General features: G+C 42.1%; 1 protein-coding gene across 8 annotated transcripts in view; it reads right to left on the bottom strand.

Moving 5' to 3' along the window:
- als2b (alsin Rho guanine nucleotide exchange factor ALS2 b) overlaps positions 1–25,021 on the bottom strand; it is a 150,771-nt gene that overhangs the window by 118,557 nt on the left and 7,193 nt on the right. For 2 of the 8 annotated variants that reach the window (XM_043693127.2, XM_087988791.1), the window contains exon 1: positions 4,355–4,701. The exons of 3 other annotated variants lie outside the window; for them this stretch is intronic. The gene's annotated coding sequence lies outside the window, so the exon portion shown is untranslated. Of the gene's footprint in view, positions 1–4,354; positions 4,702–25,021 lie in introns of those variants that run through there. 3 more of the 8 variants (XM_043693131.2, XM_043693133.2, XM_043693130.2) reach the window with 2 other exon arrangements.

Raw genomic sequence — 25,021 nt, 5'->3', positions numbered from 1 at the left:
TAGATCTATCACTGTATAAGATGGGAACAGTACTTGTGGGACTGGTCTGTTCATGTGCAACACTGGGTGGGGTCAGGGCTTTCACTACGTATATCATGTTGCTACAGCAATGGTGAGCTGAAAAATGTGTTGCTGGAAAAGCGCAGCAGGTCAGGCAGCCTCCAAGGGCTTATGCCCGAAACGTCGATTCTCCTGCTCCTTGGCTGCTGCCTGACCTGCTGCGCTTTTCCAGCAACACATTTTTCAGCTCTGATCTCCAGCATCTGCAGTCCTCACTTTCTCCACAGCAATGGTGAGCCAGGTCTGCCACTGGATAACACTGGAGTACATTACAGGTGGGAACAGGACTGTCACTGTATAACACTGGGGTGCAGTATTGGTGAGTGCAGGTCTGTGTATAACACTGGTGTAGAGTATTCATGGGAATAGTCTGTCACTGGATTAAACTAGGGTAGAGTATGGGTGGATATAAGTTTGTCACTGTATAACACTGGTGTACAATATTGATGGAGACAGGCCTGGCATTGTAGAATACTAGGTTACAGTACTGCTGGGAACAGATGTATAACTGGATAACACTGGGATACAAATCTGGTGGAGACAGGTCTGTCACTGTATAACACTGAGGTAAGTACTGTTGGAGATAGGACTGTTATTAAGCAAAAGTGAGGACTGCAGATGCTGGAGATTAGAGTTGAAAATGTGGTACACAGCAGGTCAGGCAGCATCCGAGGAGGAGGAGAGTCGACGTTTCAGGCAAAAGCGCTTCATCAGGAATGAGGACTGTTACTGTAGAATACTGGCACACAGTACTGCTCTGTCATTGTATAGCACTGAGCTGAGGATCTAAAATCTGGATTTAGGCTGATGTCAGGAGCAACCATTTAATGCTTGCTTTTACTAATTACAAAATGGTTTCGAAATGCAAGTAACATAAAGTAACATAATAAAATGGCATCAGGCTGCAAATTAACACTATGTTTAAAATGGCCTCTCACCGTGCTAAAAGCTGCATTCCTGCCTTGCTGAGCTAACTGAATCAAAGATAAAGCAGAACACAGGACCCTTCACAGTATGGAATTAACTAAGCTAGATAGAACATTACTAACCACCTTAGCTAACCTTGAAATGCAGGTGGGAAGAGATAATGGGTGGTAAACAACTTTGTTTGTTAGGAAATATCATTGGGTTAACCTGCTATCCATTATGTCATTTTATTACACTTTATTGGATTTACTCTGCAATTAAGGCTATACTATTTCTTAAGAAACATATAAAAATTGCCTTTGTTCCAAGTGAAATTGCGCAGACTCTCCAAGGAACACAGAAGCTTTTAAGCTCTATGTTGCTGGACAAACGTGTGCCCGGCATCTTAATAAATTGTGAAATGTTGCTGATGCAGACCATACTCCTGTTGTTTATTTGACCGATTGTGGAACCAAGAGACCCCTCCCGGGGGTTGAGATCTTCAGGGCTACAGCATAGGTGGGGGGAAGTCGGTTACTGTATAACATTGTCGAGAAGTGTGGTGCTGGAAAAGCACAGCAGGTCTGGCAGTAACCTGACCTCACTTTCTCCTAGTTACTATATAACATTCGGGTACAATACTGGAGGAGACACATCTGTTGCTGTATAACATTGGGGTACAGTACAGGAGGAGGCATGTCTGTCACTGTATAACATTCGGGTACAGTACAGGAAGAGACAGGTATGTCAATGACTAACACTGAGATACAGTGATGGAGGAGACAATTCTGTCACTGTATAACATTGGGGTACAGTAATGGAGGAGACAGTGTGTCACTGTATGACACTGGGGTACAGTACTGGAGAGGACAAGTCTATCACTGTATAACATTGGAGGACAGTAATGGAGGGGGCAGGTCTTGTCAATGCATAACATTGGGCTACAGTAGTGGAAGAGAACAGTCCGTCACTGTATAACATTGGGGTACGGTACTAGAGAAGACAGGCCAGTCACTGTATAACATTGGGGTACAGTGATGAAAGAGATAGGTCTGTTACTGTATAACATGGGAGTGCAATAATGGAAGAGACAGGTTTAACACTGTGATACAGTACTGGAGGAGATAGATCTGTCAATGCATAACATTAGGGTACAGAAATGGAGAAGACAGATCTGTCACTGTATACCTTTGGGGTACAGATATGGAGGAGCCAGAACTGCCACTGTATAACACTGGTGTACAGTAATGGAGGTGACAGGTCTGTCACTATATAACATTGGGGTATAGTAATGGAGGTGACAGGTCTGTCACTATATAACACTGGGGTACAGTAATGGAGGGGTCAGCTCTGTCATGGTATAACATTGGAGTGCAGTAAGGAGAATAGTCTGTCACTATATAACATTGGGCTACAGTACTGGAGGAGACAGGTCTGTCATTATATAACACTGAGGGACACTAATGAAGGAGAGAGGCCTGTCACTTTGTAACACTGGGGTACAGTAATGGAGGATACAGATCTGTCACTGTATAACATTGGGGTACAGTAATAGCGGATACAGGTCTGTTACTGTATGACAATGGGGTACAGTAATGGAGGAGACAGGTCTGTCACTGTATAACATTGGAGTACTGTACTGGAAGAGACAGGTCTGTACAACACTGAGGGACAGTAATGGAGAAGACAGGTCTGTCATTGTATAGTATTGGGGCACAGTAATGGAGAAGACAAGTCTGTCATTGCTTAACATTGGGGTACAGTACTGGAAGAAACAGATCTGTCACTGTATAAAATTGGGGTACAGTAATGGAAGGTACAGATCTGTCACTATACGACAATGGGGTACAGTAATGGAGGAAACAGGTCTGTCACTGTATATAACATTGGGGTACAGTACTGGAAGAAACAGATCTGTCAATGTATAACATTGTGATACAGTAATGGAGGAGACAGGTCTGCCACGGTATAACACTGGAAGAGACAAGTCTATCACTGCATAACACTGGGATGCAGTAATGGAGATAGGTCTGCCACTGTATAACACTGGGTTACAGTAATGCAGTAGACAGGTCTGTCAATGTATAACATTGGGGTACAGTAATGGATGACACAGGTCTGTCACTGTATAACACTGGGGTAGAGTTAACAAGTTTTGAGAAGATTTGTAGCTCAGCTTGAGGTTCTGGATGTAGGTTTCCTCACTGAGCTGGAAGGTTCATATGTTGGGTTTGTGATGTCATTTCCTGTAGTGATGTCATTTCCTGGTAGATAGGGTCTAACTCGATGTGTTTGTTGATAGAGTTCCTGTTGGAATGCCATGCTTCTAGGAATTTTCATGCATCTCTGTTTGGTTTGTCCTAGGGTGGATGTGTTGTCCCAGTCAAAGTGGTGTCCTTCCTTATCTGTATGTAAGGATACTAGTGAGAGAGGATCGTGTCATTTTGTGGCTAGTTGATGTTCATGTATCCTGGTGGCTAGTTTTTTCCTCTCTGCCTGTTTGTCCAATGTAGTGTTTTGTAATGGAGGAGACAGGTCTGTCACTGTATATCCTTGGGATACAGTAATGCAAGAGACAGGTTTGTCATTGTAATACATTGGGGTACAGTAATGGAGGATGCAGATCTGTCACAGGAGTATATTGGGTTACAGTATTGGAGGAGACAGATCTGCCACTGTATAACGTTGAGGTACAGTAACAGCTCTGTCACTAAAGTACACTGGGGTACAATAATGGAAGAGACAGATCTGTCACTGTTTAATATTGAGGTACAGTAAAGGAGACAGATCTGTCACTGTCAAACACTGGGAGAGAGCACTGAAAGAGACAAGTCTGTCAATGTATAACATTGGGGTACTGTAATGGAGGAGACGGGACTGTCATTGTATAACTGGATTACAAAAATGCAGTAGACAGGTCTATCAATGTTTAACATTGGGGTACAGTACTGGAGGAGACAGATCTGTCACTGTATAATATTGGGGTACAGTAATGGAGGAGACAGTTCTGTTACTGTATAATATTGGGGTACGGTAATGGAGGAGACAGGTCTGTCACTGTTTCATAGTGGAGGAGACAGGTCTATCATTGTATGATATTGGGGTACAGTATTGGAGGAGACAGGTCTGTCACTGTATGATATTGGGGTACAGTAATGGAGGAGACAGGTCTGTCTGTATGATATTGGGGTACAGTAATGGAGGAGACAGGTCTGTCTGTATGATATTGGGGTACAGTAATGGAGGAGACAGGTCTGTCACTGTTTGGTATTGGGGTACTATACTGGAGGGGTCAGATCTCTTTCAGTTATAGTCGGTAACTCACACCCTGTTAACCCGGTTCTCTCGTGGTCCCCGCCCCCGGCCATCCGCCGGGCTGCAGTCTCACCTGGTTCTCCCCCATGCTCGGGACATGTATTTTCCCGCTCCAGGAACCGCCGAACACGGAGATCAAGCCTTGTCCCCCCTCGCTGAGATCCCGGCGCGGCCTGCACCGTAGCCGAGGCAGACCAGAATACACCGAACAAACCAGCTCTCGCGTTTCGAAATATGGAGTGTCACAGTGAAGAAGCGAGAGTATGAGATTACTGGAAGGTGTACTTTCAGTTCTAATGTAGAGTCACTGGAATCGAAACGTTTTCTTTCCACAGACACTACCAGACCTGCTCATTTTTTCCCCAGGAATTTTAGTTTCTGTTTCTGAAGTTCAGAATCCGCAGTTCTTTGTTTCAATTTACTGTTTTGTGTTCCTGGATTGCATCGTGTTCGACCTTTGCATTTTGTTCTGGGATTACATGGTGTTATTGGGGTTACGTTATGTTCCTGTGTCAGTGGGGATATATTGTGTTCCTCAATTCAGTTGTGATAGGTCACAGGGTTAGTTTGTGTTCCTGAGGTTACATGATGTGTCCGGATTACGTGGTGTCGACGTGTTATTTTGTGTTCCCGCGGTTACAGGTACTGGATTCCCTTTGAAGCTTCCTTTAATATTTGCAACAACTTTAGTCCTCAGATAATCTCAATCATTGTGGGTGGTTGAAAGCAACTTACATTTCTCTAGCAGTCATCATGACTACCAGATTTCTCATTGTGTTTTACAATCAATTAAGTACTTCGCAGTACTTTTTAGAATGTAGAAAGGCTGGTCGCAAATTTGCTGTTAAGTAAGTAAGGTATATGTGCTGAATTAAGCCATTTGGTCATCAAGTCTGCTCTGCCATTAAATCATAGCTGATATGTTTCTCAATCCCAATCTCCTGCCCTCTCCCCATAACCCTTGATTCCCTTTACAAATCAAAAATCTATCTACACAGCGTCTCTGCCATAAAGGCACTCAATCACTTGGCCTCCACAGCCTTCTGAAGCAATGAGTTTCACAGATGCACCACTCTGAGTGAAGAAATTCATCCTCATCTCAGTTTTAAAGGGTCATCCTTTCACTCTGAGGCTGTGCCGTTGGGTCCCAGTCTCCTTTTCTTGTGGAAACATCTACTCTATCCAGACCTCTTAATTTTCTGCAAGTTTCAATGCGATTTCCCCCTCATCCTTTTAAACTCTACTGAGTACAGACCTAGAGTCCTGAACTTCTTCTCATATGACAAGTCATTCATTATTGTGGTCATTCTTATAAACCTACTCTGGACCCCCTCCAACACTAGCACATCATTCCTTACATACAGGGTCCAAAGTTGCTCATGATATTCCCAGTTTGGTTTGACCAGAGCCTTATACAGTCTCAGCAGTACATCCCTACTCTTATATACTATCTTTTTTAAAATGCATTTTCCTTCCAAACTGCCAACTGTTAATCTTAAGAGAATCCTGAACTACAACTCCCAGGCTCCTTTGTGCCTCAGATTTCCAAGCCTTTCCCCATTTAGAAAATACTCTCTACCTCTATTCGTCCAACCAAAGTGTGTAACCTCACACTTTCCCACAATGTATTTCATCTGCCAGTTCTTTGCCCACTGTCCTAGCCTGTCCAAGTCCTTCTGCAGCTCCTCACTTCCTCCATACTACCTGTCCCTCCACCTCTCTGTGTCATCTGCAAACTTTGCAACAATGCCCTTAGTTCCTTTTCACATGGCAAGCTCCTGCAAACAATAATGTGAAAATGTCAAGGTGATCTGATTTTGTAATGTTGATTGAGAGATAAATATTGGACAGACAGGAAAGACAACTCCCCTGCACTTTCTTTGAAATCATTGCCACCACCATATAACAGCAACAATTTAAGACTGACACTTCTGATGTGTTTCTATATATAATTGTGGTTATGGCAGACTCAATGCCAGGCTTATGGCCACCGTCGTAGAGTCAAAGTCATAGAGGCCTAAGGCACAACCCTTCAGCCCATTGCGTCTATTCCAATCAAAAACAACTCAAACTATTTTAATTCCATTTTCCAACATTTGGCCCACTGCCTTGTATGTCTTGACATTGAAAGTTTATATCTAAATACTTCTTGAGTGTAATGAGGATTCTGTCTCTACCACCCTGGCAGGCATTGTGTTTCAGATTCCCACCACCCTCACATCTCTTTAAATCTTCTCTCCCTTAGCTTAAATTTATGCCTCTGGTCACTGATCCTTCCATCCAGGAGAAAGGTTCCTTCCTGTCTACCTTATCAATGTTGCTTATAATTTCTTTTCATCCCAATCATGACCCCCCTCTGCTCCAAGGAAAACAACTCCAGTCTGCTCAGTCTCTTAACTTAAACTATCTGTCCTTGGCAATGTCCTGGTAAATCTCTACACCTTTCCAGCAAAATCACATCTTTCTTATAATGTAGATTTTAGAATTCACACAATGCTGTAATTGTGGGACCAGTGAATCCAGTGTGTCCTGGATACCAAGGGACATATACAGGATTGGAGGAAGATAAAAACAAGGTAGGCTTATGACATATCCTGACGGCTAAAAACAGCAGAAGCCTTAGAGGAGCACAGAATGCGCAAGGGTAAGCTTAAAAATGGAAATTAGGAGAACAGAAAGTGGGTATGAAAGAACTATGGCAGATAAAATAAAGGAAAATCCTAAGTTATTTTATGAATACATTCGTAGTAACAGGATAATTAGAGAAAGGCCCACAGCGCTATTTGTGCATGGAGTCCTCCCAGCCCAGTTATACTCTCTTCCACACTCTTCCATCAGGCTTAAGATATAAAAGTTTGAATACATGAACAGCTTCTTCCCCGCTGTTATCAGACTTTTGAATGGACCGTACAGTACAATCTGCCTGTATAGCATGCAAAACAACACTTTTCACTGTATCAGTCAATTATAGATGTACAGTAGCGCCTCGACATACGAACGACCCCGTTCACGAACAAATCAGTTTATGAACAGGATTGTACATAAAAGTTTGCTTCAGCATATGTACAAAATTCAAGGTACGAACGAAGGTACGAGCGCAAAAAGCCTGTGTGCAACGATGTGGTTTCATTGTTCTGCTTTTCTATGCACTTGTTGAACGCAAAAGCTCTCGGGCCCCTTGTGATCTCATTCAGTTCGTCTTTGGCGCGTGCGCAGTTTGTCTTTGGAGCATGTGCTGTGAATGCTATCTGAACAATGGGAAAAATTGATTCAGTTCGCAAACTTTTCGGTTCGCGAACCGTGTCCCGGAACGGATTAAGTTCGTAAGTCGAGGCGCTACTGTATTTAAAATTACCAGGGTCTGGATATAGTGGATTGGGAGATACTGGTTCCACCGGTGAAAAGTCAAGAAAAAGGAGGTGTAGTTTAAAGTCTTTTTTTTTAGATTACTTACAGTGTGGAAACAGGCCCTTCGGCCCAACAAGTCCACACCGACCCACCGAATCGCAACCCACCCAGACCCATTCCCCTACATTTACCCCTGCCCCTAACACTATGGGCAATTTAGCGTGGTCAATTCACCTGACCTGCACATTTTTGGAGCGTGGGAGGAAACCAGAGCACCTGGAGGAAACCCACGAAGACACGGGGAGAATGTGCAAACTCCACACAGTCTGTTGCCTGAGGCGGGAATTGAACCCGGGTCTCTGGCACTGTGAGGCAGCAGTGCTGTGCCACCGTGCAATCCACAAGAAGAAAAAGCAACATATGAAAAATAAATTTTCCTACAGAAAATGGTGAGGATCTGGAAAAAAAAACTGCCTGTGAATGATGACAGTTTCAATGATGCTTTTAAAGGGAATTACAGCAATATTTGAAATGGGAGAAGGGGCAGGGTAATGGAGAGAAAACAGGACAATGGAACTAAATGATTCAGAGAGCAGGTTTGGATATAATGAAGTGGATGGGTACCTTGTGCATTGTAACAATTTAGTGCTTCTGTCAACCCTTCTTTCCATTGAATTTACAGTTGCTTGAAAGCTCTTAAATCTTTAACTTCTAATTCTGATCAACCTGAAAAATTAACTTTCTCTCTCCACAGATGTTGCCTGACCTCAGTGTCTACTACACTTTCTGGTTTTCAGATTTCTAGCACCAAAGTAATTTTGTTTTTCTCTCCAATAATTCTTCCATCTACTCAGTGGTAAATAACTTTTGAGAGACAGAAACATTTCTGAATTATTGTTCTCCATGTAGAAAATCAGTTTCTGGACAATGCATTAATGCCAACATTGCAGTTTTATTGTCAAAACAGCATGCTGTGAAAACTCCCAAAAGCCAAAAAAACTATTGTTAGGTATTTTTATGTAGCATCTGATGAAAACATCTCAGTCACCTTTAGACAATGAATTATGATTTAAGCACAAGGGAACCAAATTAACTGTTTTTCGCAAATAAATGCACCAACCATTTTGTGCCAGTGATGAAGACCAATTAATATATATTTTGCTGGAACTGTAACTATTAAGGGAGGTAACAAGGAAAGCACCCTGGGCTTCCTTTCCATGGAAGCAATAATGTCTGTCTGCACAGTAATCCATAATATCTCATCCAAAAATCATGATTACCACATTGCTGCATTCCCCAAGTTGGAGGGTGAGCGTTGATTATATGCTTAAGTCCTAAATAGCAACTTAAAAACAACCTTCTAGAGAGGCAAATATGCTATCATGCAAGGTTCACAAAATTAAATACTATTTGGTGAGAGTGAGAATCGGAAGAACTTAACTGATTACAGCTCTGTTGCAGCTTTTACCTATTTGAGTTATAAATATTCTCAAGTTTAGGAAGTATATAAAGCTGAGAATAGAGTTCAAGTTTCTTCCAATAATATTAACAATTTCTGTTTATCTAGCATTTGGACTAAAACATCAACAAAACAAAATTAACATCAAGCCACATAAGGAATTATTTGGGCAGATTCAAAAGCCTGGTCAAATAGGTCTAAGGAGTATGTTTAAAGAAGAAAAGAGATAGTGAGAGAGAGACTGAGAAGTTTAGATAATAAATACCAGAGCTTAGGCATAATCAACCAGATTCCAGCACAAAAAAAATTGAATTCTAAAGGCAGATCTAAAGGTTAACTGCCTGTTCATATTAAGGAAATATACATTTGTGTAGTACTCTTTCCATTCATAAAATTCTATAATTTTATAATAGTTTTATAATAATTTTATAATGTATATTTTCAACATACAAGTGAATCAATGGTTATGGATGCAGATAGAAAAGTGGAGTTGAAAATGCATCAGATCAACCATGATCTTACTGAGTGACAGAGCAGGCCCAAAGGGCTAAATGGTGAACTCCTATTTCTGAATCCTTTGTTTACTTTCATTGACATTGTTTATGACCAATTGCTCAACCCATGATTCATCCTCCCATTGTGTTTGCTGCTGCCAGAAGCATACAGTTTTTTTCTCATTATATACCACAACTCAACAAGCTCCCCTTTTAAAAAATCTCCCTTCTTGCATTTCAGCATGTTATAATTTTAAATCCAACAGCTTCCTGAGTAATGCTGTTCCAAGGTAAAGAGACCTCCAATATCCCTCTGACCCCATTCATGCTGTATGTATGACTGGTTTCAAGAGTAATTTCTGCTGCTAAGTGAGTCCACCATTGCCTGGTCACAACTTCCACTAAATTCCACCCCCACCCAACTCAAACTACCCCCAACTCCAGCCTCTGACGAGAAAGCCATTAAAGCAGCAGAAATGTCTTTAAAAATCACAATATCAGTTGTTTTATAAGCCTTCCCCTTAGGAGAGATCAAGATCTGTAAAACAAGAGGAAACAGTGACGCAGATTCAGAGAGGAGTTCACAAATTATTGCTTCTTCCTACAGCCTTTCCATCCTACCCTATGGTGATCTAGGAAATCATAGTTTAACTGACTGAGGACCAGAGTATTCATTAATTGTCCTTTTTCAGAATAAATCTGACATCTTGGAATTACCCACCCTCTCTCAGATGGATGGTGATTCCAAGTGTTAAAATGGAAGTTAATTCCACTTTTGTGTTTATTTTGAGACAGGATTGACACATTGATTGTTTCCTGCAGCAAATAGTGTGATGAGGAAGATCAAGCTCCCATATAATGGAGATGTTCTTTCTATATAAATAGATACAGATAGATAGACAAACAAGGCTCTCAAGTGTCTCCAAACAAGTTTGTCTACATTACTCCACATTGTCACTCTTACATTAACAAATAGGCCTGCAGGTCAACCAGTCCATCCCACATGGGTGTTTTGTTCACTGCCCTTCAAGCATTCAGAGTGTGTATGTCAAACCCAGCACAGGTGTGTCATGCTATGAACTTTCAGCTAATACTTTTAAAAATTGGACAAAAACAAATGGTTGATGCAAATCATTTGGCTATTGGCATTTGAACTATAGACAGTACCAGGTCTCCAGTGAATAGCTAATTAAATATGGACATTCATAGATATCCAAGAAATTCACATATCTCTTGGTGGGCCCAACACAAAAACAGACTATCTCCTCTCTGTGATTCATACTTGGCAAAAGGGAAGATGGAAACTCAAAGGTCACCAGTGACTTCCCATTGCATCACAAATGCCTTTCTGTCCACATCAGACTGAGTGGGCTGCAACAGTTGATCTACAACACAGTACAGTCAGTTCTTCTATAACACCATGGTTGGATTCTTATGCAACCCCATGTTATAGAAAAATAGCACTTTAGAAACAGCGCTTAATATGTTGATGACATAATCGCATTACAACCAAAACACGTTTTGAAAGTTTGCACTTTAGAAACACCATTCCCAATGTGTCAATCGCATTACAACCAAAACACGTTTTGAAAGTTTGCACTTTAGAAACACCATTCCCAATGTGTCAATCGCATTACAGCAAATTCACGTTGATGAAACATGCATTCTAGCAGACAACCTGTATGTGGCGTCAACACCACACTTTATTTGGAAAATACCTTGAATGTGGAAAAAGCTGCTTTTTTGAAAATTCCCTTGAACTTTTGGAAAGCCACATGTTTTCTTTGTCTATTTTAAAAGTCAGCTAAGTGCTGGTTGCAGTTGGTCATTAGTTGTTATTTGGTCAGAAATCCAGAACATGAACTAGCTGCAAGATATCAAGCAGTCAAGGTAATTAACAGCAATACCTAGAATCTGGGAGATACTTACAGAGATCCAACTTGAAGTTCATCTGAGGACCAATCTCCCAGTCATTCTACTACAACAAGGTTTGGCAATGGCCTAATGGTATTATCACTAGGCTGTTGACTCAGAGAAAGTGAGCACTGCAGATGTTGGAGATCCGAGCTGAAAAGGTGTTGCTGGAAAAGCGCAGCAGGTCAGGCAGCATCCAAGGAACAGGAGAATCGACGTTTCGGGCATAAGCCCTTCATCAGGAATCTGTTGACTCAGAGACCCAGGTTCAAATCCCACCATAGTAGGATTTGACATAGATGACACCTTTGTCATCACAAAATGGAATAAGTTAGAGGAAACATACAACACCATCAACAATATCCTGACAGGCATAAAATTCACAAAAGAGGAGGAGAATGACAGCAGATTCCCATTCCTGGATGTGACTGTTGAACGTCCAGTTATTGGAGAGTTTCAAACCAGCATCTACAGAGAAACAACAAACACAGACCAAATACCTAACTTCAGAAGCAATCATCCCAACACCAAGACATTATTTTGACGAGCTACATCACACTGCAGCACCCAAGAACTACAAAAAACAGAAGAAAAATATCTATACAATGTTTTCAAGAAAAATGGATACCCAATAAACACAATCCGCTGATTCCTCAGAAACAAACCCAAACAATCAGGCACAATGCAACCAAAAACTATAGCCACATTACCTTACATCAAAGACATATCAGAAATGACTTCCAGACTACTCAGACCCTTGGCATCATGGTAGCCCACAAACCTACCAACACACTTAAACAATGACTAATGAACCTAAAGGATCAATTAGATATTACCAGCAAAACTAACGTCATTTACAAGATACCGGGCAAGAACTGTAAAAAACACTACATCAGACAAACTAACAGAAAACTTGTCACTTATTCCATTTTGTGATGACAAAGGTGGGATTTGAACCTGGGTCTCTGAGTCAACAGCCTAGCGATAATACCATTAGGCCATTGCCTTTCCTTGTAGTAGAATGACTGGGAGATTGTCAACAGGATACATGAACACCAACTGGCCACCAAAAGACAAGACCCACTATCACTAGTTTCTATACACAGACGAAGAAGAACACCACTTTGACTGGGACAACACACACATCCTCAGACAGGTGAAACAAAGACATACACGAGAAATCTTCGAGGCATGGCATTCTAACCAGAACTCCATCATTAAACACCAATTTAGATCCTATCTACCTTCCCTTGAAAAAAAAATCCGGAAATGCGTCACCCACTTTAAGAAACCAAGACCTTATAAATAGAGAGGCAGGGTGTACCACCAGCGCTTCACTGGAGACTCTCACTAATGATTTTATCTAGTATGGTGATGAAACGTCAGAAAACAAAGCTTCAAACTCAGCGAGCTAACTTACATACTTATCATCAACCTGAGCTACACATCTTCTCAAAAATCACTAACATTTAAGAGTATTAAGACAAACATTTGAAACAGCATAGTTGACTGGGTAACAGGCTTGTGCTGGGAAATGGGATTAGATGGGAACTGTCTGATGACTGATGTGGACATAATGGAATGAAGGCTGTCTGTCAGTGTTATAATCACCTGACTCTGTGAATGTTCGATTTTATTGCAAGGGGAATTATATATAAAAGTAGGGATGTCTTGTTATAAGTACACATGATATTGGTGAGACCACATTTGGAACAGTGCATATGTTTTGCTCTTCTTTCTTAAGGAAGGATATACTTGCTTTGAGACCAGATCAGCTGAGGTTCACTAGGCTGATTCCTCTGTTCAAAGGGTTATCTTCTGAGGAAAGGTTGGGTCTCATTGGCAAGAACACAGTTTTAAAATAAAGGGTCTCTGAATTAAGATGCAGGTGATGAGGAATTTATTCTCACTAGTCTTTGGAATTTTCTTCTCGGTCATTGAATATTTTCAAGACCGAGTAAGATAGATTTTTGATCTAAAATTGAGGCACAAGTTATGGGTGGTAGATAGGAAAGTGGAGTTATGGCCACATCAGATCAGCCATGATCTTATTGATTTGATTTGTTATTATCACATGTACTTAAATACAGTGAAAAATTTTGTTTGTGTGCAGTGTAGGCAGATCATAACATACAGGGACATACAGATCATAGGATGTTTGAACAGAGCAAGACATTCAAAGTTATGGCTGCACAGAAGGTGTACAACAAGCAAGATCAACATTAGATTTGAAATTTGAGAGGTCCATTCAGCAGTCTAATAACAACAGGGAAGAAGCTATTCTTGAACCTGTTGGTACATGTGTTTAGGCTTTTGTATCTTCTGCCAAGAGGTTGGGCGGGATCTTTGTTGATATTGGCTGCCTTTCCGTGGCGAAAGTGAGGACTGCAGATGCTGGAGATCAGAGCTGAAAATGTGTTGCTGGAAAAGTGCAGCAGGTCAGGCAGCATCCAAGAAGCAGGAGAATCGACGTTTCGGGCATGAGCCCTTCTTCAGGAATGAGAGAGTGTGCCAAGCAGGCTAAGATAAAAGGTAGGGAGGAGGGACTTGGGAGAGGGGTGTTGGAAATGCGATAGGTGCAAGGAGGTTAAGGTAAGGGTGATAGGCCGAAGTGGGGTTGGGAGCGGAGAGGTCAGGAAGAAGATTGCAGGTTAGGAAGGTGGTGTTGAGTTCGAGGGTTGGGACTGAGACAGAGTGGGGGGATGGGAAATGAGGAAACTGGAGAAATCTAAGTTCATCCCTTGTGGTTGGAAGGTTCCTAGGCGGAAGATGAGGCGCTCTTCCTCCAGCCTTCGTGTTGCCATCGCCATCGCCAGACCATAGCAACACGACGGCTGGAGGAAGAGCGCCTCATCTTCCGTCTAGGAACCCTCCAACCACAAGGGATGAACTCAGATTTCTCCAGTTTGCTCATTTCCCCTCCCCCCACCTTGTCTCAGTCCCAACCCTCGAACTCAACACCACCTTCCTAACTTGCAATCTTCTTCCTGACCTCTCCGCCCCCACCCCCACTCCAGCCTATCACCCTCACCTTAACCTCCTTCCATCTATCGCATTTCCAACGCCCCTCCCCCAAGTCCCTCCTCCCTACCTTTTATCTTAGCCTGTTTGGCATTCCTGAAGAAGGGCTCATGCCCGAAACGTCAATTCTCCTGCTCCTTGGATGATGCCTGACCTGCTGCGCTTTTCCAGCAACACATTTTTCAGCTGCCTTTCCGTGGCAACAATAAGTGTAGATGTGGGGTCAAGAGATGGAAGGTTGGCTTGTGTGCTGGTCAGGGCTGTTTTCACAACTTTGAGATTTCTTATGGTCTTGGGCAAAGCAGTTGCTGCACCAAGCTGTGATATGTTGCACACATAAAAGTTTGTCAGGGTCATCATGGACGTACTGACTTTCCTTAGCCTCCTGAATAAGAAGAAGCGTTGTTATGCATTCTTGACTTTCGCATTGAAGTGGGTGGACCAGGACAGGTTCTCGGTTATCGTCATTTCTAGGAACTGACGATCTCGACCACCTCCACCTCAGCTCCATTGATGTAGATAGGGGCATGTCCTCCTCTTTGCTTCCTGAAGTCAATGATCAGCTCTTTAGTTTTGCTGGCATTGAGGGAGAGATAGTTATTTTTGCACCAGGTCATCAAGCATTCTGTCTCGTCATTGTTTGATATCCAACCTACAATGGTGGTATTGTCAGTGAACTTATAGATGGAGTTCGGATGAAATTTGGCCACATAATCATGATTGTACAGGCAGTATAGTAGGGGGCTGAGTATGCATCCTTGCGGGGCACTGGTATTGAGGATTACTGTGGAGGAAGTGCTATTGTCTATCTTCACTGATTGAGGTCTATGGGCCTGGAGGTTGAGAATCCAGTTGTAGAGAACGGAGAAGATTAGTTTGATTGGGATTATAGTGTTGAAGACGGAGCTGTAGTCGATAAATAGAAGCCTGACATAGGTATCCTTATATCCAGATGTTCCAGGGATAAGTGTTGAGCCAGGGAAATGGCATCTGCTGTTGCACCGTCAGCAAATGACAAGGGATTAAGACAGGCTAGAGTTGATGTGAATCAAGACTAACCTCTTGAAGCACTTCATAATTATGGAGGTCAGAATCACTGGGCATTGTCATTGAGGCACGTTGCATGTGTTTCCTTTGGTAACAGGATGATGGTGGACTTCTGGGGTGGGACTTCAGATTGTAGCAAGGATAAGTTAAATATATCAGCAAAAACTCCTGCCAGCTGGTCCGCACAGGATCTGAGTGCACAGCTGGGGACTCCAACGGGGCCAGTCACTTTCCTTGGCTTCACTCTCAAGAAGGCCAATCTGACGTCAACAGCAGTGACTGAGGGAACAGTTGCATCTGATGCTGTTGGGACAGGTTACACCATTTCACTGGCATTCGCTTGAACTGAACATAAAAAGCAATGAACACATCAGGGAGGGATGTGTTTTTATCCGTTATTCTGTTCTGCTTCATTTTGCATCTTGGCATGTCGTGTAGGCCTTGCCACAAGGGGCAGCAGGCGTCCGCGTGGGACTCTAGTCTAGTCCAGTATTGCTTCTTGACATCTCTAATGGCCTTGTGGAGGTCATATCTGATTTCCTGTAAAAGTCTCACTTGAACGCCACTGGCCTGGTGTTCAGGAGGCAATAGATTTCCCAGTTCACCATTTTTCTGGTTGCACTACATATAGATTGACTTAAGAGTCAGAGAGGTGGACAGCATAGAACAGGCCCTTTGGTCTAAATCGACATTGCTGACCAGATATCCTAATTTAATGCAGTCCCATTTTCCAGCACTTGGCCCATATCCCTCTAAATCCTTCCTACTCATACCCATCCAGATGCTTTAAATGTTATAATTGTACCAGCCTCCAACAAGTCTGATGGTGGCTCATTCCATACACACACCACTCTTTGCATGAAAATATTGCCCTTAGGTCTCTTTTACATTTTTCCCCTCTCACTCTAAACCTATGCCCTCTAGTTCTAGATTCCCCCACCCCAGGGAAAAGACCTTGTCTATTTATCCCATCCATGCCCCTCATGATTTTATAACCCTCTGTAAGGTCACCCCTCAGCCTCTGACGCTCCAGGGAAAACAGCCCTGATCATTATTATTCAATCTGCTACAAAAAAAAAACTTTTGATCACACGAAAGCCGATAAACAATGCATTTGTTACATAGTCATTCACTTTATTTCCCCCTTCTTCCCTTTCTAACAACAGTGTTTTGTACATACAGTCAACCAGTTTTGAGTTGTTCAGTGTTTGTACAGGACAGAAAAATGACAGCTATGTATCTCCAAGTTTGAACAATCTCTTCTGTAAGCCTATCCATCAAAGTAATGACAATGCAGGTGAAGGCCTGCATCACAATGCTGTTCCTTCATCAGGTGAAAAGAAGGTGCAGCACCCAAAAGCTTGTGATTTCAAATAAACTTGTTTGACTACAACCTGATGTTGTGTGACTTCTAACTTTTTTCCACCCCAGTCCAACAGTGGTACTTCCACATCATGTTGCAGCAGGCTGAGTGCAAACTAGAGAGCCTAACCTAAGAAAATAAATATAGAAACAGGAATAGATCATAGGGTTCCTTTTTTTAAAAATAAATATTTTTATTGAAAACCTGATACAAAACATTTATGTACAAAGAAAAAGAATAATATCAAAACAGAAACAAAAAGGCAGTACAAAAAGGTCATAACAGTACCATTGTTAATAAACGACTTACTATTTTACCAGAGCAAATATATCTACTTAAACTGCAAACATATTAAATAAATACTAACTTAAACTAAATTCAAATAATGTAAATAATATCTCACTACTTTATTCTATCTCATTCATCACACTTTCACTGAGGCTCCGTATTCTTTTTCCTCCAGTCTTCTCCTCCCAGAGCCCTACAGGCACCCATACTGATTCCCACTGCTATATCACAGCCCTGATTAATATTGCAGATAAGTCAGCATCAATATAATTTAAAAAGGGCCGCCACGTCTTGTAAAACTGCTCCATTTATGGTGCACCATATTTGTGAGGTAGTCTTGGGGGAGATGCTCCATCACTAACCTATGCCACCCCATAAGTGGGCGGCACGGTGGCACAGTGGTTAGCACTGCTGCCTCACAGCGCCGGAGACCCGGGTTCAATTCAGGCGACTAACTGTGTGGAGTTTGCACGTTCTCCCCGTGTCTGCGTGGGTTTCCTCCGGGTGCTCCGGTTTCCTCCCACAGTCCAAAAATGTGCAGGTCAGGTGAATTGGCCATGCTAAATTGCCTGTAGCGTTAGGTAAGGGGTAAATGTAGGGGTATGGGTGGGTTGCGCTTCAGTGGGTCAGTGTGGACTTGTTGGGCGGAAGGACCTGTTTCCACACTGTAAGTAATCTAATCCATTCTAATCTTTAAAAAAATAAGACCTAGTGGTTTTTCTGACGTCCAGTTCACCAGAATGTTCCTCCTCGCACAGTAGGTCAGAATATTACACAATCTGCATTCCTCCAGACAGGGTAAATTTGGCAACCCCAAAAGGAGAAATACCGGATCCACATTAATTTTCAATCCCCAGGATAACCTTTAGCTCCCTTACTATAGCATTCCAGTATTTCTGGATCTTACAACAGGACCAGTAACAGTGTGTAAGAGTGCCTTTACTAATTTTACATTTGGGATACCCTGATGATACTCCTCTCTTGAACTTAGCTAGCCTCTCTGGTGCCATGAGCCCTGTGTAAAACCATGGTTTGCGCTCTATTACATACTGAGATTTTCCTTACATTTCCCCAGATGTCTTCCCATACCTCCAATAAAATATCCTCTCCTAACTCTCAACCTACAGTGTCCTTCTATATCCCGCAGGGCGCAATTTTTCTGTAAACGATATAAAGTACTGAGTGAAAGAGCACCTGTACACCGTAGTATTCTTTTCTCCACGTTTGATTTGTAACATTAAATCAGGAGCATGGTCTTCCTCTGTATCTAGTCCTTATCTGGAAATATCGGAAAAGGTCCCTATTAGACAATCCATATTTCTGACTTAACTGACTAAATGACATCATGACCTCCCCCTCAAATATGTCTCCCAGACAGAAGATTCCCTTATTCTCCCATGCCTAAAGCCAGAGTCCATTGTCGCAGGTTTAAATCCTTGGACACCCACCAACAGGGTAAATGGCAAACTCTTAGACCCAATTGCCCTCGTCTTGCCTCATTATCCTCCAGGCTTTTACCATATTTAAGATAATTGGACTATTGCATTGCTGGGTCACAGATTTCATTTTGTCCATAAATAATAAATTAATTAGGGGGCATCTCGACTGTGAGGCTTCAATATCAAGCCAAATCGACTCCGAATCCCCCCATACCCAGTCACCAACATATGTTAACAGAGCACTAATTTGGTATTTCTTCAAATCCAGAAAATCAACCCCTCCCTCAGCCTGCGAAAGCTGCAATTTAGTGAATTTAGTCAGAGGATGCTTGCGGCACCAAATAAAGGACCCTAGCCAACCACTGAGCCTCTGTAACACTTGTCTAGGTAACAACAATGGGAGCATTCTCATGGAGTACAGCATTCGAGGAAGAACATTCATCTTAATCAGGGCTATTCAGGTTAGGCACCTCCACTAATCCCCCTACCGGCATGGCTTCCGATTTTGTAAAATTGATCTTGTAACCCGAGAAACCACCATATGAGGAACAGACTTCTCTGGATTGGCTAAAAGTAAAAGGACGTCGTCAGCATATAGGGTGATCTTATGCTCCCCCATTCCCATCTTTGGCGCTACTATTTCAGGATCCCTCCTGATAGTTTTGGTTAATGGTTCAATTGCCAAGGTAAATAACACCAGTGATAAAGGACACCCATATCGACTATCTCTTCTAATATTAAAGTTATTTGACATAATACCGTTTGTAATGACTGCCGCCTTACAATTATACAAGACTGCCAACCATCTGGCAAAGGATTCCCCCAAATCAAAATGCTCGAGAACATCAAATAGATACGGTCATTCAATCTGACCAAACGCCTTTTTCTGCATCTAAGGAGACCACAAAACCCGGAATCAATCTTTGCTGGCATACCTGTACTGTATTCAGTACTCTCCTACTTTTGTTGGAGGAGTTAAGACCCTTAACAAAACCTGACTGGTCTTCTTTCATAACATGGGGCAGGACCTTCTCCAACCTGAGCCACCTTGGATAGAATTTTGAAATCTACATTCAACAGCGAAATTGGTCTATAATAAGTACCTTCTTTGGGGTCCTTCCTTTCTTTAAAATGAGGGAGATATTAGCCTCCCTAAGAGTAGGCGGAAGACAATCCTGTGTATAAGAATATTTGTACATCCCCAGAAGTGGCTCCACTAACATGTTTATGAATTCCTTATAGAATTCAGTTGGGAATCCATCTTGCCCCAGTGTTTTCCACCCTGGAGATGCCTTATTACTTCCTGCACTTCCTGTACCGTTAAAGACGCATTCAAAAGGGAAACCTGCTCTGTACTTATTTTGGGGAGGTCCAGATTTTCAAAAAGGACTGCATTCCCATTGTACTGTGTTCATCCCCCTCAGACCAATACAGCTCTGCAAAGTATTCCCTAAACCTAACATTGATCTTCTTCAATTCGCAAGTATTTGCACCAGCCTTCTCCCTAACAGAGATAATAGATTGGGAAGTCTTATTCCTCTAGTCATATAAGCCAGATATCTACCAGGCTTATTTCCGAATTCAAACAGTCTCTGTTTGGCAAAGAAGACCTTTTAGCCACTTGTGTGTGCATGGAGTCTGGAGCAGCCGGGAGAGCTGTGACCCACTGAGGCTTAACCAATGACGGTCTATTATGTTTTCTCAGCTACCTTCAGCCAGGCCTCCAGCATCCGTTGCTGCTCCTCCCTCTACCTCTATCTTCTTGTCGAATATGAAATGATCAGACCTTGTAAATATGCCTCAGTGGCCTCCCAAAGCATTGCTGGATTACTAGCCGTACCTGAATTAATATCCCAAAAGGCTCTGAACTCTCTTGTAATGTATTCAATAAATTTACTATCCCCTGACAAAAATGGATTCATGCGCTATTGACGTGCATCCATTCCACTACCCTTGATTTTAACATTTAATACATTGGTGCATGATCCGAAACAGGTATATTCCCAATTTTGAATGCCAATGTTCTGTCCAAACCGTCAGCTGGCATAAAAAAATGTCAATTCGCGTATGGCACTTGTGTGGGTTAGAATAGAACGTGAAGTCTCTTCCATTAAGATGGAGACACCTCCAGACATCCACTAGTCCCAACTCATCACACATGCTCACCAACTACTTAGACTGCGCAGGTGTACCTGCCAGGCCTTTTGGCACCCTGTCAATCTGTGGATCTATTAGGCAATTAAAATTCCCTCCTATAATCATACGGCAAACCCCAAGATTCATTAATTTAGCCATTGCATCAATTAGAAATTTAAGTGGGTGCACCGGGGGACAATATACATTCAAAATACTGTATTCTTCTCCATGTATTAGAGCTTTAAGAATGATAAACTGCCCATGTTCATCCTTAGTCTGCTCTGTTACCTGGAAAGGGAGGTTCCTTCCTATAAGTATAGCCACTCCTCTACTCTTAGAGCTGAAGGATGAGAAACATACCCTGTCATAATGCCCCTGCTGCAGTTTCAGATGTTCCTTATCAGTTAGATGCATGTCCTGCAGCAGGACAATGTCCACCCTTTCCTTCCTGAGGCTTGGTAAGACCTTCTTTATTTTAATAGGAGAATGGCTCCCTTTTATATTCCAGGTGCACCACCTGAACAAATCACTAGCCATGGTCATCCAGGGCAGCCCGTGGTTTCCCAGGAGGAGGGAACTTATCTGAAGTGTGACAAGTTACAAAGATATTAACTCTATGAGGTCTAAGAACTATTCCTATAAAAACAACTACAACTAAAAGAAAACACTACATTTAACAGAAACAAACACCCAAATAACACCCAATTCGCTCAAGATCTTCCCCCTTACCCATAGGGGGCACCCCTCCCACTCCTTCCTACCATCTTAACACCTCTAGCTGAAGCTGTGTCCTAGCCCCAGGCAATTCACAAATGAAGAAAACTTGTTATTTACATTCTGAAAGTTAACAATGGATATCCAACCCCCCTCCACTCATCTTCGCCACAGATAGCGCCACCCCCAATATAAAACCAAGAGGACAGCAGTTACAAAAAGAACCTTAGATAATACCCAACCGACCGATATATAAAATTATTCCAATTTTACAACAAAACTGTACATATCAAACCAATAACCACAAAAAAGGGGGAGAGGGAAGTAGAAAGGGAGTAATAAAACAAAACCCAAACCATTGTCCACAATGATGTCCCCTCCCCTGCAACTGCCCTCCCACCTCAAGTCCTTCATTTCAAAGACTTCACAAAGTCCTTCGCCTCTTCTGCAGAGTCAAAGTTGCCCTATGGGCAAAACGCAACATGTCCGGGTACCTCAAGGAATATTGAATGTTCAGGTCCCTTAATTCTCTTTTAACATCACCAAATGTCCTTTTCTTCATCAGGGCTCCTGAAAAGTCCTGAAATAAACATTATATTTGAGCCATTATACATTAAAGCTTGTGAATTCCTTCCCAATCTTCTTGCTGTTTCAACTATTAACTGTTTTTCTCAATAGTATAGGAGTTGCACTAGGATCATACAAGGGCTCGGGTCCGGCCCGGACCTGCGAATTGCAATTGGGTGTGCCCGCTCCATGTTCACCAGGCCCAGCTCCAACTCCAACCCCAGGAACTTCGGGAGCCACCCCTGCAGAAAGCTTCCGGAAGACCCACTATCTGTAAGTTTTCCCTTTGTTTTCCAGGTCATCGACTTGATCCTGAAGGATCCAAACCAGGTCTTCCAGCGTTCAGATTCTTCCTCCCGAGACCTCTGCTAAAGTCTCCGATGCTGCAGTTCTCTCCTCCACTGCCTCCAGTCTTCAGTCCAGCAGCTGGATTTCCTGCTCATGCTTTTTTTAGCATTGCAGACAGTAGCTCAACTGCTACTTCAATCCACTCTCTGAGTTTAACTAAGTGCTGCTGTTCTGCTGGATCCAAAGGGGCAGTCCTGGGAGACTAAGCACTGGCTGCAAGCATCCATGCAGTAGGGGAATGCCTGTCTGCTGTGCTCCTTTAGGCCCCTTTCCTTTACTGGACTTCATCCAGGTCTTAAATCTGTCCCAGACGATTTCAGCAGCTCCAAATAGTCAGTAATTTTAAATCAATACTTTTTTCTCCTGGGTGTGGTTGATAAGAGGGGATAAAGGTCCACCTTGCCTGGGGGTATGTCACAAAGCCCATCACAGCAGACCACTCAGACTGCCGCCATCTTGGATCTCCTCCATAGAGTTCCTTAAGCCTGTTCTGCCACTTAACAGGATCATGGATGAAATTCTACACAGATTCCATTTCCTGTCTAATCTCCATAACCCTTGATTCCCTTAATGTGCAAACTCCATCGATCCCTGTCTTGAACATATTGAAGAATTGAGTATCCACAGCTCTGAGGACTTGAAAATTTCAAAGGTTCACAAATGTCTAAGTGAAGAATTTTTTCTTTTTCCTCTTGCATAAATGGTTGACCGATTATCCTAGAACCTCTATTTATAAACTCTCCAGCAAAGGTAAACAAGTTCTTAGCCCTGACATTGTCAAGACTGGCAGCCAAGCCTCATTTCTGAAGGATTGCACAGGAGATGGTTCTGCTGTCCCCAAACCAGGGCTGTGTGACTTGATATGTTCAGGAGAAACATATTTTAAAAATTCAGATGGGTGGTGTCAGAGGAAATATAGCAGCATTAATAGAATATTGACTAACAGACAGAGAACAGAGAAATGTTGTAAAGCAGTGTCACTTCGATTGGGGAAGAGTAGGAAGTGATGTAGCTGAGAAGTCATTCTTAGTTTCACTTTATTTATTTGTATATGTTAAACATTTTTACATATTTAATTTAGACATTGGCATAAGGTACACATTTTAAATGTGCCAATGATTCAAAAGTAGGATGTATGACAAACAGTGAGGGGACTACAAATTACTTCATGACACACAAACAGATTAGCAGGATGGGTAGGCTAATGGCATCTGCAGTTTAATGTGTGAAATATTTTGAGAGACAAAATGCAAAAGGATAATATGCTTAATGGGAAAAGACATTAAAGGTATGAAAGAACATAGACACCATGGGATTCAAATACAAGTTTCAACCAAGTCACATTTTGGAGTCATTATGAATAGTCACATGGCATTCACAAGCAAAGAAGCAATGTTAATTTATGTAAATTGGTGGTCAGTGTGTAATTTTGTGCACCCATTACACAAAAGGCATGACAGTCCCTGAACTGCAGTGTCATGTGATAGATAATTCCCACACTACTATAAATCAGACGTTCCAAGACTGTGACCCAACAACAGTTAAGAAATATTATGTATCAAAGTTGAAATGGTGTATAATTTGAAGGTAATAGCATTCCCATGTCCCTTCTGAATTCATTTTCTGGGAGGTGCTGGTGATTAAGTTTCGACAAGCTCATCCAGTGTATCTGTAAATAGGATACACTAAAGTTAGCATTGGAGGGAGTAGATATTTAATTTGGTAAATGGGATGTATTAAGTTACTGATTTGTCTTGATGGTGTTGAGCTTCGTGAGCGAGGAGCTGCACACAACCAAACAGGTTTTCCATCTATGCCCGATTTGTGCCTTGTAGATGGTGATCAGGCTTTGAGCAGGCAGAGCATGAAACACTCAGCCCCAAAATTCCCAGCCTCTTATCTGTGCTAGTATCCTTGGTATTTATAGGTAAAAACAATGACTGCAGATGCTGAAACCAGATTCTGGATTAGAGCGGTGCTGGAAAAGTACAGCCGTTCAGGCAGCAAGCTCGGTTGCTGCCTAAACTGCTGTACTTTTCCAGCACACTCTAATCCAGAATCCTTAGTATTTATGCAGGCTGTCTAGTTGAATTGTTGGTCAAAGGGAACATGCAGAATGTTAAGGAGGATTCAATTTTTTTTATTACCACTGAATGTCAAGGGGAGATGGACACATTCCGTCTTGTTGGAGATGGTGATCATTTGTCCCTTGTGTGATGCACATGATACTTTCCACTTAGCAGTCATGCCTGAATGTTATTTCATTACATTAACTTTTACAATTAGAAAAACATTCCTGCTAGAACAGGTGATTCAGTTTTTCAAACTATCAATTTTTTGAAATATTGATAGGGAAACACTACTTCCTCTGGTTAGGGAATTCAGTGAAGAAGTCACCAATTTACTATAGGGACAAGATTAGGAAAAATGTTTTATGCAGCATTTTGTTTAAAATGCCAGCTTTGGCTCAGTAAATAGCATACTCTGTTCTGACGAAGAAGGGTGTGTATTGAAGCTGCGATCCATGAACATTAACATTAAAGTTGACACTTCAGTGCAGTTCCTCAGGAGTGCTGTACTGTTAAGAGTTGTAAGTTCTCAG

This window comes from Chiloscyllium plagiosum, unplaced genomic scaffold (assembly GCF_037043375.1).
Source record: "Chiloscyllium plagiosum isolate Xiang-an unplaced genomic scaffold, Cpla_swu_hap1 HiC_scaffold_7, whole genome shotgun sequence".
NCBI classification, from domain to species: Eukaryota; Metazoa; Chordata; class Chondrichthyes; order Orectolobiformes; family Hemiscylliidae; genus Chiloscyllium; species Chiloscyllium plagiosum.
The sequence above is the reverse complement of the archived record's forward strand: the minus strand, read 5'-3'. Positions and strand labels throughout refer to the sequence as shown.